The following is an 18,654-nucleotide window of genomic DNA, read 5'->3' on the forward strand; positions in this document are numbered from 1 at the left end:
TACCATATACCATTTTTCATTGGGTTTTGCCTGGTATTACATTTGGAAACCTTTGTGTACAACTTGGAGAAGCTAATCAGTACTCACAAGTTGGAAATTCTATTTGTTATATTCTACCCAGGTACAAATACCTTATTGCAGTATTGGCAGACTTTCTGTAGAGTATAATAAAATGTAATAATCCTCCCTGTTTATGATAAAGTGCACCTATGTGCAAATAATGTGTCAAAAAGTGTCTTTTGCCAATTAATTAAAACCCTATGTGTAAACTTATCAAGCTAAGTGTGTTAAAATAGGGATGGAGTTGGCGGTTACATTTAAACTATAGATCTCTTTGAATGGGGAATTTACTAATGGAAGAAATGAGTCGCTGTTTTCACTAATTACCTCAATATATATAAATATATGTATTACCTACTGGCAGTTGCTAGTAGGTAGTTACACAGTTAGGACCTTGTTTCCATGGGAAAAGCATTATTTACTTGGCTATAACTTTGTTGTCGTTTAACCAATCTGAATGAAATTTTCCCAAAAAGAGTGTAACATGGGTACTATTGTTATGCAAAGTTTGGGGTAGATTGGTGCAGTGGGGACCAAGAATTTGGGGCGCAAAATAAGGTTGCGTTTGTAATGTTAATTCCAGTAGGAAACTTAAGCCACTGCTAAAGCCTGAACCGCTGAGCGGACTTATACCAAATTTGGCAGGGAGGTAGATGTTGGTTCTAGGAAGTGCCTTTTGCATATTTGATGTAAATCTGTTCAGTAGTTTTCAAGAAATCTAAATTTAAAATTATAACCACGGAGTCTTTGCAAACAAAGAGAGCTCGTGCACAGAAATGCACTGCTCTGATTGGCTTCCAACACTTCAACCAGGAAGTGTTGCCACCCATCTTGGGACTCAGCTAATTAAATTTATGTAGGGCTGGGCTTTTGCGGACCCCCAACCCCCTGGACCACCACGTCCCTGGGAAAATGTTATCAAAGGAGGGGGCCGTGTGGCCCCCTTCCAGGAGCCCTAAATGGCCCTGGGCACCGCCACACTCCAGGGATGGCTACTGCAATGTCCTGGGGTGCCCACCCCTGGGACATTGCTGTTTGCTATGGTTTGGAAGCAGCTTAACCACTGCCACCAAACTATAGAAAACTGTGCTCGCTTTCAACAAGCGAGAGCATACAAAATGCTGTTGCTTGATGAAAGTGAGCACAATTGCTTTGATACAGAGGGAACAGCATATTAGCAGTTCCCTCTGTACCAAAGCAATGACGGCTCCCGCAGGAGGTGGGGAGTTGGCAGGGACCACAGGGGCCTCAGGCTCCCCGGTGGTCCCTAGTTTAGAAAGTGGGTGATCTAGGTGCCTTCAGGACATCTAGAAGGGAGGCCGGGCCCGGGGAATCGAATCCCTCTTTCCTTTAAAAGAAATTATATATATAAAGACCTGGCCCAGGGGGATCAATCAATCAATCAATGCATTTGTAAAGCGCGCTACATACCTGTGAGGGTCTCAAGGCGCTGGGGGGTGGAGGGTGGCCACTACTGATCGAAGAGCCAGGTCTTGAGGAGTCTCCTGAAGGCCAGCAGGTCCTGAGTCTGTCGTAGTCTGGTGGGGAGAGCGTTCCAGGTCTTGGTGGTGAGGTAGGAGAAGGATCTGCTGCCGGCGGTGGTTTTCCGGATACGAGGGACTGTGGCAAGGGCGAGGTTGGCTGAGCGGAGGCTTCGGGTGGGGGTGTGGAAGCTGAGTCGGTTGTTGAGGTATGTAGGTCCGGTGTTGTGTAGGGCTTTGTGTGCGTGGATGAGGAGTTTGAAGGTGATCCTCTTGTTGACGGGGAGCCAGTGCAGGCCTCTCAGGTGGGGTGTGATGTGGCTGCGTCGGGGGACGTCGAGGATCAGTCGTGCTGAGGCGTTCTGGATTTGTTGTAGTCGTCTCAGGAGCTTGGTTGTTGTTCCTGAGTAGAGAGCGTTCCCGTAGTCGAGTCTGCTAGTGAAGAGTCGTCCCAGGCTGAAGGGGTTGGTCCGAGAATGAGGACCTCCGTCTTGTCTGAATTCAGCTTCAGTCTGCTGTCCTTCATCCAGTCGGCAACGGCCTTCATTCCTCTGTGGAGGTTGGCTTTGGCGGTGTGGGGGGCTTCGGTGAGGGATATGATCAGCTGGGTGTCGTCGGCATAGGAGATGATGTTGAGGTTAAGTTGACGTGCGACGTGGGCGAGCGGTGCCATATAGATATGTAGGGATGGGGTCCCTGAGGCAAAAATCGGCCTGGGAGGGGGGCTGCCTGCCCCCCTCCCGTTTTTTAATGAAATATAAAAAGGGCAGGCCCCGGGGGATGGGGTTCACGGGGCAGAAAATGACCATAGGAAGGGGGGCCATGCAGACCCCTTCCTCAAAAAGAAAAGAAAGCCCCATTCTCCACTTCTCTGCAAACACTCCTCCTGGTGCGCTCCTGGTTGGGGGATGAAGTCCCCTTGGCTGCTGAGGACCCTTAGTGACCAACATGACCTCCTGTTACCGCCACTAAAGCCTACACAGCTGAGATGCTGGGAGGTGGTCAGAGAGCACACACTTTTCCTCCACCACTCTGCGATTGCACCTCTCAGGCACTACTGTTGGGGGGATAATGTTCCCTTGCCTCCAGAGGGCCAATCAGTAGTAAAGGGGACTTCTTCCCTCATGCAGTAGTGCACCAGGACGTGCGTTTGCAGAGTGGTGGAGGAAGTCGCATGGCTTCTGACCACCTCTCAGCAATCCAGCTGTGTGGGCCTTACTGGACGTAACAGGAGGGCTAGTTGGCTCCCAAAGGACCGTCAACAGCCAAGAGGACTTCATCCTCTAACTAGTAGTGTGCCATGAGGAGGAGTGGAGGCGAAAGGGGAATGGCCACCGACAACATCTCAGCAAACCCACTGTGTGGGACTTGCTGAAGGTAACAGGAGGCCTAGTTGGCTCCAATGACACTCAATAGCCAAGGGGACTAAATCCTCCTACTGGTAGAGTACCAGGAGGCGTGTTTGAGGAGTGGCGGAGAAAGTGGGCATTGCCTGCGGTCAGGACTCAGCAATATTGCTGCATGGGACTTACTGGAGGTAATAGGAGGGGTAGTTTGCCCCCAAGGACCCTCAATAACAAAGGGGCATTCATCACCACACTAGTAGTGCACCAGGAGGTGCGTTTGCAGTATGGTGGAGAAAGGGGGTGTGGCCTGCTATCAGATGTTAGCTATCCTGTTGTATGGGACGTACTCGAGGTAATAGAAGGAGTGGTTGGCTCCCAAGGACATCCTTGAGGACCAACTGCCCCTCCTGTTACCTCCAGTAAGTCCTACACAGCAGGATTGCTGAGAAGTTGTCAGAAACACGCCCCCTTTCTCCACCACTCTGCAAACGTGCCTCCTGGTGCACTACTAGTTGGGGAATGAAGTTCCCTTGGCCCCAGAGGGAACTTGGGCACCAAGAAGCCCTCCTGGTGGCTAAGAATTAGCACTTAAAAACCTTAGCAATTCACTGATAAAAACCAAAGGTTACAGGGACGTTATAGTTAGGAAATAGACCTAAACAAATCCTTAGAAATTCACTGAAAAAACAAAGGTTACAGGGACGTTATAGTTAGGCTGACATTTCACTCGTACAAAACCAGATAAATTCAGCAGTTATAGTTAGCTGAGCTAACTATAACTTGCCCCCCTCCAATGCACTGCTTATGAAGTTACATATTACATAACTCATGACATGGTCAGTGAATTCACTGATGACATCATCCACATAATCTCTGTGGCACCCACTCATACCCCAATATACCCTTTCATATAACAACTCCATACTCCAGCTTCTACACGAGCATTCTCAAAACGATTGACACACCTGTACCAGTACTTACATACCCACTCACTGATTCATAGGCCTACACACACATCCACTCAGATACCCATATCAACTTAGTCACTAATACAACCACTTATATGTCCACTCATACACCCATACAGCCACTCACATATAGCCAGTCACTCATAGAGCTACTCACACACCTACGAACTCACTCATAAAGTCAATCACACAGCAATTTACTCACCTATATAGTTATGCACACACCCACTCATTTATTCATACAGATACTAACACATACTCACTCACCTATACAGTCACTGACAGGAGCATGCACTCACCCATACGGCCACTCTCGCAATCACTCAGTCACACATACAGTCACTCATATACTCCAACACTCACCTATACTGCCTTTCACATATGAAGTTACACATCCATATACCACTGCCACATCCATTCACCTACTGACACAGCCATACACACACTCACTCACCCATACAGCCCCTTGCACACACACTCTTTAACCCATAGAGCTACTGATTCTCCCAAGCACTAATCCATACAGGCAGTTACACACCCCGTCACCCATCCATACAGACATTGCGACACCTATACATGTACTCGGACAACCAATCACTCACCAATACAGAAACTCACATACCCACTCACACAGTGATACAACCATTTAGACAACAACTGACAGACAGATACAGACATTCACACAACAAGTCACTCACCCACACATTCACTGAGCCACTTAAATATTCAGTTATACAGTTACTAACGAACCCACTGAATCATCCAATCAGGCACGTATACACCCAATGATTCACCAATACACCTTGGTATGTATATTTAACACTCATAAACTTTTTTTCAAACGCTCAGTCAGTGGATGATGTCATCAGGGATGTCATTTGAGATGTCATCAGTGATGTTACTGACCATGTCATGAGTGATGTAATATGTGAGGTCATAAGCAGTGCCTTGGGGGGGCACGAGTTATAGTTAGCTGTTGAATTTCTCTGTTTTTGTATGAGTGAAAGGTCAGCCTAACTATAACGTCCCTGTAACCTAGATATATATATTCACTAAAAAAAACAAAGGTTACAGGAATGTTATAGTTAGGCTCAAGTTTCACTCATAAAAAAACCAAAGAAACCAGAGACCCTGGACCCCTTACTTTCACTTGCAACACTGGAAACATTGATATGCTTGGATAGTTCTGATAAGACGTATATGCCACAACAAATTTAAAGCTAATAGTTGTACATAAACACCTTAAATTGGAACTATTTTTCTGCTAACCAATTGCAATTTTGCATATCTGAGTAGTTTTATGTAGTCTTTAGTTATGATCGAATCTCCATAGCACATTTTCTAATATAAAAGCAGTATAAATATTAGGAGAAGTTACATACATCTTATGTTCACAACCAATTTTTAGCACACACGCACTCTTTATTTCCTTGATCTGCTGCTAACTATTTGCCAGTTTGCACAATTTATAAGAACCATGTGGTTTTTTTAATACCTTACTCCATTAATAAGTTGTGGAATATCTTTTATTCTTGATTGCAATACAGGAGACATTGATGTGCCTGGTTAGTCCCAATAGACGTATATGCTTCAATAAATTCACAGCTAATAGTTGCATTTAGACACTTAAAATCAAACTAATTTGCTGCTACCTAAGTGCAGTTTTGAACATCTGAGAGATCCATGTTTTTGGATATGACCCAATTTCCATAGCATATTGCCAAATATATCAACAGTGTTAAAACTAGGAGTGTTAGGCGAATCTTATGTTCACAACCAACTATGCACTTTATATCCTTGATCTTCTGCTGACTATTTGCCTGTTTGCACAGTGTATGAAAATGATATAGTATTTTTATGATACCTTAATTTATCAATAAGATGTGGAATATGTCAATAATGTGCACTTTTGAAAAGAGTGTTCCTAAGATGATCTCACTTTTAATGTGATAAATTGATAGTGTGTATTCATCCACACAATTAGTATAAAATCTATTGGTTTGAAGATATAGGTGATAAAATAGTAGTTCCATATTACATAGTACATCAGTCATGGAGACTTTGTCATGTGACTATGAGAATTTTGGGACGTTGTTGTAACTAGATGTACTGAGGTTTCAATTAGTTGACTCTTCATGTATATGATTTTTCAAGAGTTTTCAGAGGCAGGCCCCTTTTTATTCCGCACCCAGAGCTAATTGTGGTGACTGGTAGTACACTGCTGGGCTGGGGAGGTCATCTGGGGAAACTGAAGATTACAGGACACTTGTTTCCGACAGACGCCCAGCTCAACATAAATATGTTGGATCTGTGTACCATTTATCTGGTCCTGAAGGGCTTTCAGTTGTACATCAAGTGAGGGCTGGTACAGGTTTTCACAGACAGATTCACCTTGTGGTATTGGGACAAGCAGATCGGTGTGGGTCCTGCACCAGGAGGCTCTGCACATCTGGAGTAAGTTTGAGGTGCTAGGACATTTCCCTGGTTGTGAATCACCTGGTAGGGCCCTTCTATATCAGAGCAGACGAGTTGAGCAGACGGCGCCTGGCAGATCATGAGTGGCCTCTATAATTGGAGATGGTGCAGAGCATCTTCCAACATGTGGAGAACCTTGGCTAGAACTTTTGACCACCATTGGGAAAGCACAATGTAAAATGTTTTTCACATTGGAGTTTCCGCAAGATCACTAGTTATGAGATGAATTCCAGATGGAATGGAACAACAGACTCCTATACACCACTCTGCTCCTGCCACTCCTGTATTGGGTTCTAAATACGCTGAAGAGCAACTAGGCCCAACTCCTCCTAGTAGCTTCTGATTGGGCAAGGAGAGTATGGGATCGGAACTCCTGGGCATGATCATCTGTCATTTAATCAGTCTTTCAATTCGAGAGAACTTCCTGTTTCTGCAACTGAGCAGGGTCCTCTGCCCAAATCTGAAAAAATCTACACCTAAATGAGTGGTAATTGAACTGAGGCAACAAAGTGTGTTTGACCTGCCACCTGAGGTGATGAATGTCATCCTTGCCACCAGGTACCCTCCAATGAAAACCATTTATTCTGTGCACTGTGACACATTAGTCTGGTGAGGTGCTCAAAAGACTGACCCCGTTACAATCAAAGCAGTGTTATTACCCCAGCAAGACCTTCCAGTGGAAAATATTAAAGGTTATTTACACCTTTCTGCTTTTGCCAGACATACCATCTCTGTAAAAATCATGTGTTGTGATGCAGTTTATTAAAGATTTAATGTAAATGTTGATGTTTCCAATGTGCATGACTTTTGAGCTGATGCATAGTTGCTCACTGTATCACTTGACTCAAAAGACTGTTTTTCACATTGCAAATCTATATGCTTGTCATGTGAGTCAACTCCAGGCACTTTTGGTGTTGACGACTGGGGCAGCATTCTTACCTAAAGTCATGACTCCCTTTCACAAAGTAGCCATTATAAACAATGGGGTATTCCCAAATGGTCCCTGGACCTGGGTATCGAGTATTATAAAGAAACAATGGTCCTGGATTAATTATTCAAGGAAGAGTTAGATTACCAGAATTATCAATTTATTTGAGTTTACATTAATCAGCTCACAAACGTCTATAAATCATGAAAATAATTAATTAGAACAAACAGATGTGCAGAAAAACCACTAAGTATTATTACAATATATTTATTTAGTCATTTAAAGGAACAATCATTAGAGGGTCAAGAAGGTAGTAGAATGTTCTAGGGAACATTTGTAATGCATGATCCACCGGGAAGACCCATAATCTCAGGTTGCGGCTCCATTTTAGACCCTTTATGCAAGTATATAGATGTATTCCGCAAACCTATCTCTGAGAATACTGTTACTTACCTAAGGGATACTATGCAAACAATTCATCTTGTGGACGATCGCCCATTTGATATTAATTGCAACCTCCTGGTCACCATGGATATTACATCCCTTTATACGAACATTCTCCAGTGTGAGGCATTGAGAGTGATGAGAGAAGTTCTGAACAAACGTCCCGGGCCAAACAAAGTCCCAACTGAATTTATTATCAAACTTCTTGATGTAGCCATGACTAAAATAAAAACTTTTTTAGCTTACAGGGTGACTTCTACATTCAAACGAAGGGAGTTGCTATGGAGCAAGCTTTGCGCCCAACCTAGCAATTATCTTCATGGATGTATATGAACACAACTACTTCCTGAGCAAACAAAATCCCTCCAGTCAGTGTATAGAGCTTTGGCGTTGGTACATTGATGACGTACTACTTATCTAGCAAGGGAGTGAAAACCTACTTAAGGAATTTCACTCTTGGTTGAACAACTGCTCCAAGGATGCACAATTCTCTGTAGACTATAGCAATTCCACAGTCAATTTTTGGGATCTAGCCATAAAAGCAGATCTCTATCTAACTCTTCCTTGAATAATTTGTCTAGGACCATTGTTTCTTTATAATATCCCTTTCACAAAGGGCAGTCCATCATCGTTTTTTGCTCCTCTCATACCTCAAAAGGGGAAGAGAGGCTCCATTGGCTGGATTCCAAAAGAACTTTGCGCTTTTATATTGATTGCACCAAGAATAGTCAAGTTAAAAGTTTCTGTTGGGTTTTTGAAAACAAACAAAGGGAACGCTGTGCAGAAGAGGACTATCTCAAGGTGGATAGTCCTCTGCATTAAGATCTGCGTCACAATTACTAAAACGCGGCTTCCAGAAAGTCTTGGAGCCCATTCCACCATGGCCAAGGCAGCTACCACTGTATTGGCTCGTGACTGCCAATACTTGACGTCTGTGAGGCTGCAATGTGAGTGTCAGTACATATGTTCGCACAGTACTACTGGTTTGACAGCCAGGTCCAGCAAGAAGAACACTTTTACCACCAAATACTTCAGGGCCTTAAGGTTTGAGTCAAAACTACAGACCCTCCACCTTCGGGAAGTACTGGTTTGGTATTTATTCTAAGGTGAAGTATTTGCAATTAGAAGTATCTAGCAGAAGAACACGTTTCTTACATTTGCTGACATGCTTTCTGGTGCATACTCTATCTTATACAGAATCCTCACTTCCCTCCAGCCTCCCTGTTCTGGGAAGTGGCCTCTTTTTAACATCTAAAATGTGGCCAGGTCAGGTTAGAGATCTGCATGCTGGTGCCAACAACTGTTCATGTTCCACATCTGAGGGCATTGAAAGCGAAATAAGAAACTGACATCAGTATGCAGGGGTGGCACTTTTATATGTGGCTCTATTTTGTTACTTGTGGGACTATACAGAGAAAGGTGTAGCTGCACAGTGCAACCTATAGGTGCATGGGAGAACTGCTGAACTACCATTCCAAATCCAGTTTGTACATGGGGATTATTCAAAGGCAAGGAATCTTTGGTAAGATGTAGTATCACCCAGAAAGAGCATTAAGGAAAGTAAGTAACTTTTTTTCCAGCTCACTCTGTGGAGGATCTGCTCACCTGATGTCCATTAAGGATTTTTGTAACCTCCCCAAAATGTCAGAGAAGCAACAGAAGTGTTTTTAATTTGATTTTGGGGGAGAATAGGAGGTTCTGCTTGGGCAGTGATGGCCCCTCTCCTTGGCACCAAACTCCTCCATCTTTGGTCAGGAGGGGATGGGCTACACGCCAGACCCTGCCTCTTCAGGCAGCACATGGTAAAATTATTTTTTAAAGTTGGCAGGTCTGCAGTTATTGTCAACTGTTTTGAGCTAGGATATCGGTATGCATATTATTTAACTCATTAACTTCCCAAACTCACTGATAATACCAATCACCAAAGATTCTCATTGTTGGTGCACACATCCCTATCATAATATATGTAGTTTCTAAAGACCCAGGGGCTCATTTACAAGCCCTGCGTGCAGCCAGAACGTCACTTTTTGTGATGTTCCGGTAGTGCGCAGGGTTTAGGGATATCTACAAGGCCTTGTAAAGCTATCCTGTGTGGCTTTTCATGGCCTTGTAGATATGAAGTGAGGCAATGCAGCACAAGTCGCTTTGTTGCCTCACACTACGATGGGGAGGCATGCCATGGCATTACGGTGAGTGTTCCCATGTAACACCCATGACATTTGACACATCGCCATATTTACAACAAGTTGTAAACCTGGGAGTGTGTCAGAAGCCTATGCCTCCCCAGGGGAGATGTAGGAGAGGTGCAATGAGAAGAAATAACATGATTTCTCCTCCTTTTTAGGTCTCGCCTGATCCAGCGCATGCGATGGTCTGGCGAGACTTTTTGTGAGGGCTCATAAGTGCTACCATGGCCAGCCTAGAGCTACAGTGCATGTGCGCGGGCGCGCGCGCCACGCTTGATTGCGATCACTTTCACTTTTCGCCTCTTTGATGTTCTCCGTGAGCCAGTTCTATTTTTTTTCTGTTTATTACTTCTATGTAGTAATGGTGGCACCCGTGCTTTAGCTTAAACATCTTAGGCTAAAGTCGGGTGCTGAGATTGCTTCAAAAGTAAAGAAATAGACAATTCTTTACTTTTGAAGTAATCTCGGCACCCGACTTTAGCTTAAGATGTTTAAGCTAAAGCACGGGTGCCGCCATTACTACAGAGCAGTAATAAACAGAAACAAGCATTGGCATAGCCAATAGGTCTCGCTTTTGGGACCTTATAAGTATTTAGTTATGCAACTGTTGCATGGCTAAACACTTATAAGATCCCAAAAGCGAGACCTATTGGCTGTCAATGCTTTTTTCTGCTTACGATGTGTGCTGTGTTTAGCAGCACACATAGAAATAGGAAATTGCCTATATTGATAGTTTTTGTGCAGGAAGGTATCCCTTCCTGCACAAAAACAATCAGCCCTACAACGTAGACACTCTTGCAGCATGGTGCAAGGGTGCCTGCATTGGAACATGGCGGCCAACTGGGCGCCAGTGCAGGGAAAGAGGACAGGAATGAAACCTATCTGATAGATACAGCGCGTTAATGCCCTATTCTTTTGCCATAGTGCAGCGGGGCCGGAAAGCTTGCGGCTCTGCACTACAGCAAAATATTTGTAAATGAGGCGCTCAGTGTTTACTTTAAAGTCCCCTCCCAGAAGCATGCTTGAATAGTCAAATGAGCAATGCTACACGAATACGGCTGCAAAGAAATTAGTTTTGTCCAGCTTCCAATAAGGAGCAAAGTAAAAATTGACAGTGTATTCTTTTAAACCTTGCACCGAAAGTCACTCTCTCCAAATCCACCGATTAAAATTTGCAGCCATATTTCCACTCCTTTGCAAGACCATCGATATTGTTTGTAGGGATTCCTTCCTCCCAATAATCTTTGACCAGTACATATGCAAAACAATGCAACTCTGGCACTCCCCATATGTTGTTAGAGCCACGTGCCCTGAACCATGGACATTTCTCACTCTCCAGCAACCCCAGTCCTTCATTCTATGGAGCTACCAGTGTATCTACTTAGAGGTTGTTACTTCAAAGGCAACAGGCAGGATGACGCAAGTACGTGTGCTCTTAAGAACGTGTGCTGACAATATACCGGCATCTGTAGTAACTTCAAAACACACCCACCACGCAGTGCCTCACCTGATGAGATGAATCCTCGTAGACATACGTACTGTTTGGCTCTGTGAACCAGGGAGCGCTCCAACGTTAAACCTGCCCCACGCGGAAAGGATGATGCACCAACTGCATCATGGAAAACGTTTTTTTGTTGCTGTTTTTTTTTTTTTTAGAAGAAAGAAGACTGCCAAATCGAAGGAATATGCACATTTCTGTCAGTTGGAAATGGAAAAGACAATTACTCATTAAAGTTACTTGTCATATTGTAAAACATTCACATACATTTCAACTCGAGATAGAATTATTGGAGAGTATTATTCTGTGACTCTTCCTATTCAGCTCATCTGCAAACAATAACAGGGCGTTCGTAGAGGGTCCCTGGGTTCTTGGTGTAGGACAGATTCTGCTACTTTGCAAAACATAGAAAGGGTGTTGCATGAATCAATAAATAGAAGGAATGCAGTTCCACTGTTTTAAGTGGGGGCAGGCTTTTAGATAGTCGTGTGCATACAACATTTGCATTGGAGTCGGTTTTGCTGCTGGTGTAAAAACATCAGCATAGGTATTTGCATATAGCGTAATCTAGCTCTGGTGAAATAAGAGCTGTACTTCTGCGTGGTTTGAGAGTTCTCTTAAGAAATATCTTGATGGTGTGTTTTGCTGAAGTATTTTCTCATGTGAACTGGTAAATACAATGATGGTGAGACCTTTATACAACATCTGCCATCCGTTTAAAGACATATAGCTAATAAACTCACTAATGAATAGGGGCCAAAGGAATGAGCAACCATCACCAAGTGAAGCAGAGCGGTGAATATATGGGCTCACCTACACCTAACTGAGTGGCTTGAACCACACGGAAGGCATTTTTAGGTCGAGCATTTGAGACCTCTTGTATATACTTATATGTGTATGTGCTTTGTGGGCTCTGGAGATCAGCCCTAGGACTTGGCTGCTTCCGCTTAGGGACTTTTTTCAGTTCAACTGCCTCTATTTAACTGTCTTGATAGAAAATGACCAGTAGAGGTCAGTAAAATACCAGAATTGCTTTCTGCTGAGGCACTTTCTTTTTTTAATTTTTTCTGGCAACTGCCTCTATTTAAAACGAGCAGCAGAGGTCAGTAAAATACCAGAATCACTTTAGCATTCTGTAGATTCCAGTCCATAGAAATTGTCTTCCATAAAAAACCCGTAGACACTAATATTTTTTTCAAATCTTGTATTTTCAGTGATATGACCACTGAAGGCTCTGATTTTATATTAAAAACTGAGCTTTGGACTATACCATTTCCCGCTGAAAGGCAACATTTCTCTCCATGTGTTCCCATACCTGGCGTATCACGCAGTTTGGTGCTTACTTTCCCTCCATGTTAAAGAACAGTAGATGATGCAGCACCCAGACTAACGTGCTGCAAAGCCAAATACATATAAGGTCCCAAAGGCGAGAGCGATTCCATCGCAAATGCTTGTTTCTTCTTCTTTCTTACTTTTCTTCAATCGTGTTTTCACAAAGGTACATACACACGGTGGTACGATTTTCATTAAAATGTTCATATAGGTCTAGTTGCAAAATTGTACAACCAACGTTTGTTTCATTCCTTGTTGCATGCACGCCTCTGGCTTTCTCATGGCTGGAATCTCAATGTGCAGTTTTAGATGTCAAATCCACAGTTTCACAAAGATGGAACCGGCTTTCGGGGGGGGCTGAACTTTAAGCAATAGGCAGAGTGGAGCTGCAGGGGCAAGCCCAGCATGCCGCTTCTGCTGCGGCTCTGATCTCCGATCGTGGTTGGATTTACCCAATGCAATAGCTCATACATTCTTTTGGAGACGCTGAATATGCCCTTGAGAGCCACAAAGCATGGAAAATGACGAGAAAACGCGATTTTGGCTCCCTTATCCTTGTTTTTTTCGGGTTTTTTAACTGTCTTTGGAGGTCTCTTGGCAGAGGGAGCCTTGGTCTCGCTTTGTTAATTGCACTTTAAGAGGCAGAAAGAGGGTAAACTAAGTTTTACTTGGGTTCCATTTCATTTCTACACCGTTTCTATACCTCCCTTGGTAGGACAGCAGGATTGAAGTGGTGGGAAAGCTGGATTGAGGAAGTCGTTCGACCAGTCCCCATCTTGATTCTGTGTCACAACTACAAAGGACAGTGGTAAGCACCTTGATGGTGTTTTATTTTCCATTTTTGGGGGGCATTGAGGATTCCATGGCAGTATTGAGGGCCACTAGGTTTCACACCAAGGGTAGCCATCTAAGGGTGTTATAACTAGAAGTGAGCTCTGGTAGTGGGTCGCTCTGTTGATCCCTCTTCTTCTAAAATCCATTCCAGCCTGCCCTAAGGATTAAAAAGGACTTTCCCATCTATTATGATGGCAAAACATCTCAAGTTTCCGAACATTTTGATGAATTCGGATACTGCAGCTGTCCTCAAATTCAAACCACATACCGCTCAAATGAAGATAGCATCGACTGCTGCAAGAGCAGAGCGTAGTCAAAAATCACATCATGGCTCAGCAGTTGCAGTTAGCCCCTTCAGCTCAGGGGAAGATCTGGCAGATCAGGAATTGTTGGCCGGGAACTTAGACAGCCTCACAGCACATATCGCAGGGCCCTGCACAAGATGAACTATCCAATCTGTCCAATCCTGGTAGGACGCCCAGGGAAGATGAAGAGATGGCATTAAATGTAGCACTCACGAGGGAGGGAGAAGGAAAATATATTTTTTCTTCTTCTTAGCCCCGATGTGAAAATTGTATGGCCTTAACTCAGGAGAAGCGGAAAGAATATCCACTCTTTTCTAAAATCAAAGCGACAACAGCTCCATTATTGAGCAATGTGATCAATCTTCAATTTCGAGGTTAACCACTCCCGCCGTAGTTCATGTTGCTTTCTTAGATGAAATTAGTGCTCACTCAGACTCTTCTCAACAGAACATCCTCACCAACTTGTTGTCCTCGTCTTCCTTAATAGGTCCAAGGAGGATGGCGATCCCACAAGAACAATCACAGGCCGCTAGGGTGTAAAACACTAAAATTCATCTCCCAAATCAGTTGCCGGGTGATGGGCAGTCTGTACACTGGGATCTAAAGACCATGCTAAACCTTACATTGGACGAATTAAGAGATCTAAAGGCATCACAAGCAATTAACAGTCCATCCCTGCTGCTTCACCTTACAAAAATAGAGGAAGCAGTTACAAGCTTTCCGGTTAGGATGCAGGAGGCTGATTCTAGGATATCACAGCTAGAGGACCGGATGACTATACTGCAGCAGAAAACAGATCTAGTCAGGAAAGATACATTGTTGCTGAAAAATAAGATCAATGAACTGGAAAACAATTCGCGATGCTCTAACATACGGCTGGAAGGTGTGACTGGAGGTTGTGAAGGGGGACAAGCCGTTCAATGGGTTGAGATATTCATCAAGAAAAATGTGGTACATGAAATTTCTGGAGATTTGACAATTATGATAACTCAAAGAGTACCGTTTCATCCATTCCAAACTCAAATTTGCCAAGGACAATCCTGGTCAACTTTGCAGATTACTGTTTTAAAGAACAGATACTTTCTAGAGTTACACAAAGAAAACAATTCTCCACTAACAAGGTACCCTTCTGTTGAATCTTCTCCAATATGTCCGCAGCAGCAGGTCATCGTCGAATCGAGTTTGTGAAGCTCCTTTACTTATTTAAGGCTCAGGGTGTGCAAGCAGCAATAGCGCAACAGTGCAAACTCTGGGTCTTAGTAAAAGGCAAATTTCACATGCTTACAAACTTAGAAGAAGCACAAGAAATGCTGCAATCGATTTCTTCTCAGAAAGCTTAGAGAAAAGGCTGAAGGCGAAGGAAAAGGAAAAGGTGAGGAAAGAGAAAAAGGAGAAGAAGAAAAAAAACTAGGAAGAGATGTATTATTATGATTAATGATGGGAGGTGGGGGTGGGTTGTTTACTCAAGGTGCTCTAACATGGCGCCCAGCTGGGGTATTAATTCTGGCGCTCTACTAGGACGGGTATTGTTGGCTATTCCCCTTCTTTCAGGGGTGGGGAGGCATGTGGAGGGAGGGTACCTGGGGTGGGAAGCACTGGTATTAGAAGAGAGCAGAATCTTAGATAGCAAGCTAATGTTGTTAAAGTTTTTGTTTATTAGGATTCTGCGTATGAGAAGGTCGTTTGGAAATGGGGGTTGAAGCACAAAATATTTCGGTCAATGTCAATGTGCTATTCAATAAAAGAAACATGGGGCCTTCCTTAAATGGCTTCCTGCCTTTTCACCCAAAATTCTGTTTCTTCAGAAATGCATTTAAAGTCGAACTACCCGAAGTTGTTTATTCCTAAATACTACACAAAAGCATATTTTGATTCAGCAGGTTTGGCCATGAGGGGTGTTGCAATTTATTTTGGACGAGGATTAGATTGCGAAATTCTACAGATCCAGAGGGACCCCCATGGAAGGTGGATTTGGATCACAGCAACAGCAAGTGGCCATAAATGTAAACTCATGAATTACTATGCCCTGATATCAGACGATCCAAAACCTATTATTAAAATCAACGATTTGATTGGAGGAGCTGCAGGTCCAATAATAGTAGGGGGGATATTAATTTTATTCAAGATTTAGCTAGGGATACAAAAAAACTGCTGAAGCCAATTACTAAAATTGTATTAGATGTTATGATTCAAGATTATCGACTGAGCCCATTCGGAACTGTCACAATTTACTTATTATTCTTGACAATTTCATTCTGCCTAGCGTATAGATTAATTTCCTTATTTCTCATTCCCTTAGAAGTCCTTATTCTCAAATATGGCCAACTCTTTTTCTGACCATTCAGCCATTAGCGTCAAGATGGAATTAGACGCAAGGCAATGGGAAAGATCCTGGTAGCAGATGGATTGTCTCTTCCTCTCCAATCATGCATGACTGATAAACATTAAAACATGGATCAAGGATCAAGGAGTTTTTTCAGATTAATAAGAGCACCGCAACACTTTCTTTTGTTTGGCGCGCCTTTAAGGCATCTATCCATAGGCAGATGAATGCCTTCATGGCCGCTCAATCTAAAGTGCGGAGGGCTCATATCTCTGAACTTCAACTTGAGCTTGACACCGCAGCTTAGTTGAGGGCAAGGTCATCGATCGAGTGAACAGCAGTGGATTTGCAGCTGTCTATCCCTAAAGTAGAGCTAAGGGAAATATTTGCTCTTGAAGAGATAAATATCTCCCCCCAACATTTAAGTAATCAATTATTGTTAGCTTTGGCAAAAAGGGGAAGGATCCCCGTGACGTTAAATCCTATACATCTATCAGTCTATTAAATTCTGATTATAAAATCATAATGAAAGTCTGGGCTAACCGAATTATGCCTGTCGCTCAGAAGTTTATTTATAAAGATCAGACAAGCTTCATGCTGGGAAGGCTAGTGTGTTCCTATGCAACTTTTTAAATACATTCAATTGATTTTTTAAACACCAATCAGATATCCGCACTTATTATGATGGTAGATGCTGAAAAAGCATTTGACCTTGCCAATTGGGATACCCTCTTTTTTGCTCTTAGGAGAGTGGGATTTCCTAGCTTAATCATCAATATGCCACATGATACATATCAGGGCACACGTGCACAGATTTTTTTGAACTCCAATATAGCTGCAACTGTAGTTATAAATTGGGGAACTCTTCAGGGTTGTCCGCTATCGCCTGCACATTGTACTTTTTTAAGCAAACCATTGGCAGTTAGGACATGAGCAATTTGGGAAATTGAAGCACCAATAGAAGACATGCCCAAACTCAAATTGTTTGCAGACGATATAATTTTGTATCTCAGGCCGGAAGAACAAAAGATAAGAATATTATTGGCTGAGTTTGAGCAGTTTCAATTTATTGGAGGCAATAAAATTAACCATAATAAGACAGAAATACTGATGTTTAACACATTGGGCAATACTCTTTCCGGTAGTTTTCACAATCTTGCAGCTTCCTGTAATCCGATTCAATATCTAGGTGTTTATGTAACTAATTCCTACACTGAACTCTACAAATTGAACTATGAAGTAATGTTAATAAAAAGTAGAGATTTACTGGATAGATGGTCCCTTCTACCTCTTACTCTAATAGGTCGGGCCGCCCTTAATAAATGTCAATTTTGCCTTTATTAACTTTTTTATTTATGAATGTCCTGATAAAAGTCAATATGGCCTATTTTAAAGAGCGTGATGCACTCTTTTGACAGTTTGGAATAAAAAGGGACACAGAGTAAAATATCCAGTACTACAATTGGGATTTTTTTGGTCAAAATTACAGCGACAACGCAATGCTCTGATTCGGAGGTCAAGTGGCAGACGATCTCACAACTTGGCACTAAAGCCTTAAGGGTGGCTAATTTTTTGACATGATGGATGGCATACTACACTCCTAAAACTCTCCATAGGATCTACCCGGAATTGGAAGATAGATGTGTTTGATGCCAGCAATTAGGTGGAGGAGATTGGCTCCATACTTTCATTACCTGTCCTTTACTGACGCAATTCTGGGCAAAAATATTTGGAACTCTTATTAAAGGTTTACAGAGCCAAGTCGGCCCAGAGCCTGAAGTTGCGCTTTTTGGCCTGTCACAATAGCGACAAATTTTTCCTAATTGAAAAGGCAGGGAAGCTTTTATTTCAATTACCTCTTTAGTGGCACGATCCTTGATTCTGTAGAATTGGAGGACTAGACGAGTTTTCACTTATTTAAAATGGCATAGGAAAATGATTTTAACAAGGAAATTTGAAGAGGCCTATGCTAAAAGGGTAGGCACACTTAAAAAGATGTGCAAGGGTTTGGAGATATATGGAACAACTCGAGAATGATTTAAGTGTCAATTATAGCTGCTATCTGTAATGTTTTAAAACACCATCTAAATGTACTGTAGCCACATTGAACTTTATTCTTCTTTTTAAGGAAGACCAGAGATAGCTCTATTTTTGTTATAACTGATCCCTGATGTCTATTGAATTTTTTATAATTTTATTGTGAAGCCTATTTCTGTACTATCAAAATAGTATTAATATTCGATTTTTATTGTTGATGATGTAATGAATTAATCTACTGTTTTTGCTCAATAAAAAAAAAAGCATAGAGGACCGAGCATCTTAATCCCTCCTCTACTAGAGACTACTCACTTCAACAAAAACAAGAGATGGAAGGTCCTTATGCACTGCATCCCCAAAAAATATTGAACAACTAATGGCTATGGCAGGGGCGCTAGAGGGCGCACAGCGGAATGGCTGCCTTTGAGACAGCTCCG

The sequence above is a fragment of the Triturus cristatus genome, chromosome 1_2 (assembly GCF_964204655.1).
Source record: "Triturus cristatus chromosome 1_2, aTriCri1.1, whole genome shotgun sequence".
Lineage (NCBI taxonomy): Eukaryota > Metazoa > Chordata > Amphibia > Caudata > Salamandridae > Triturus > Triturus cristatus.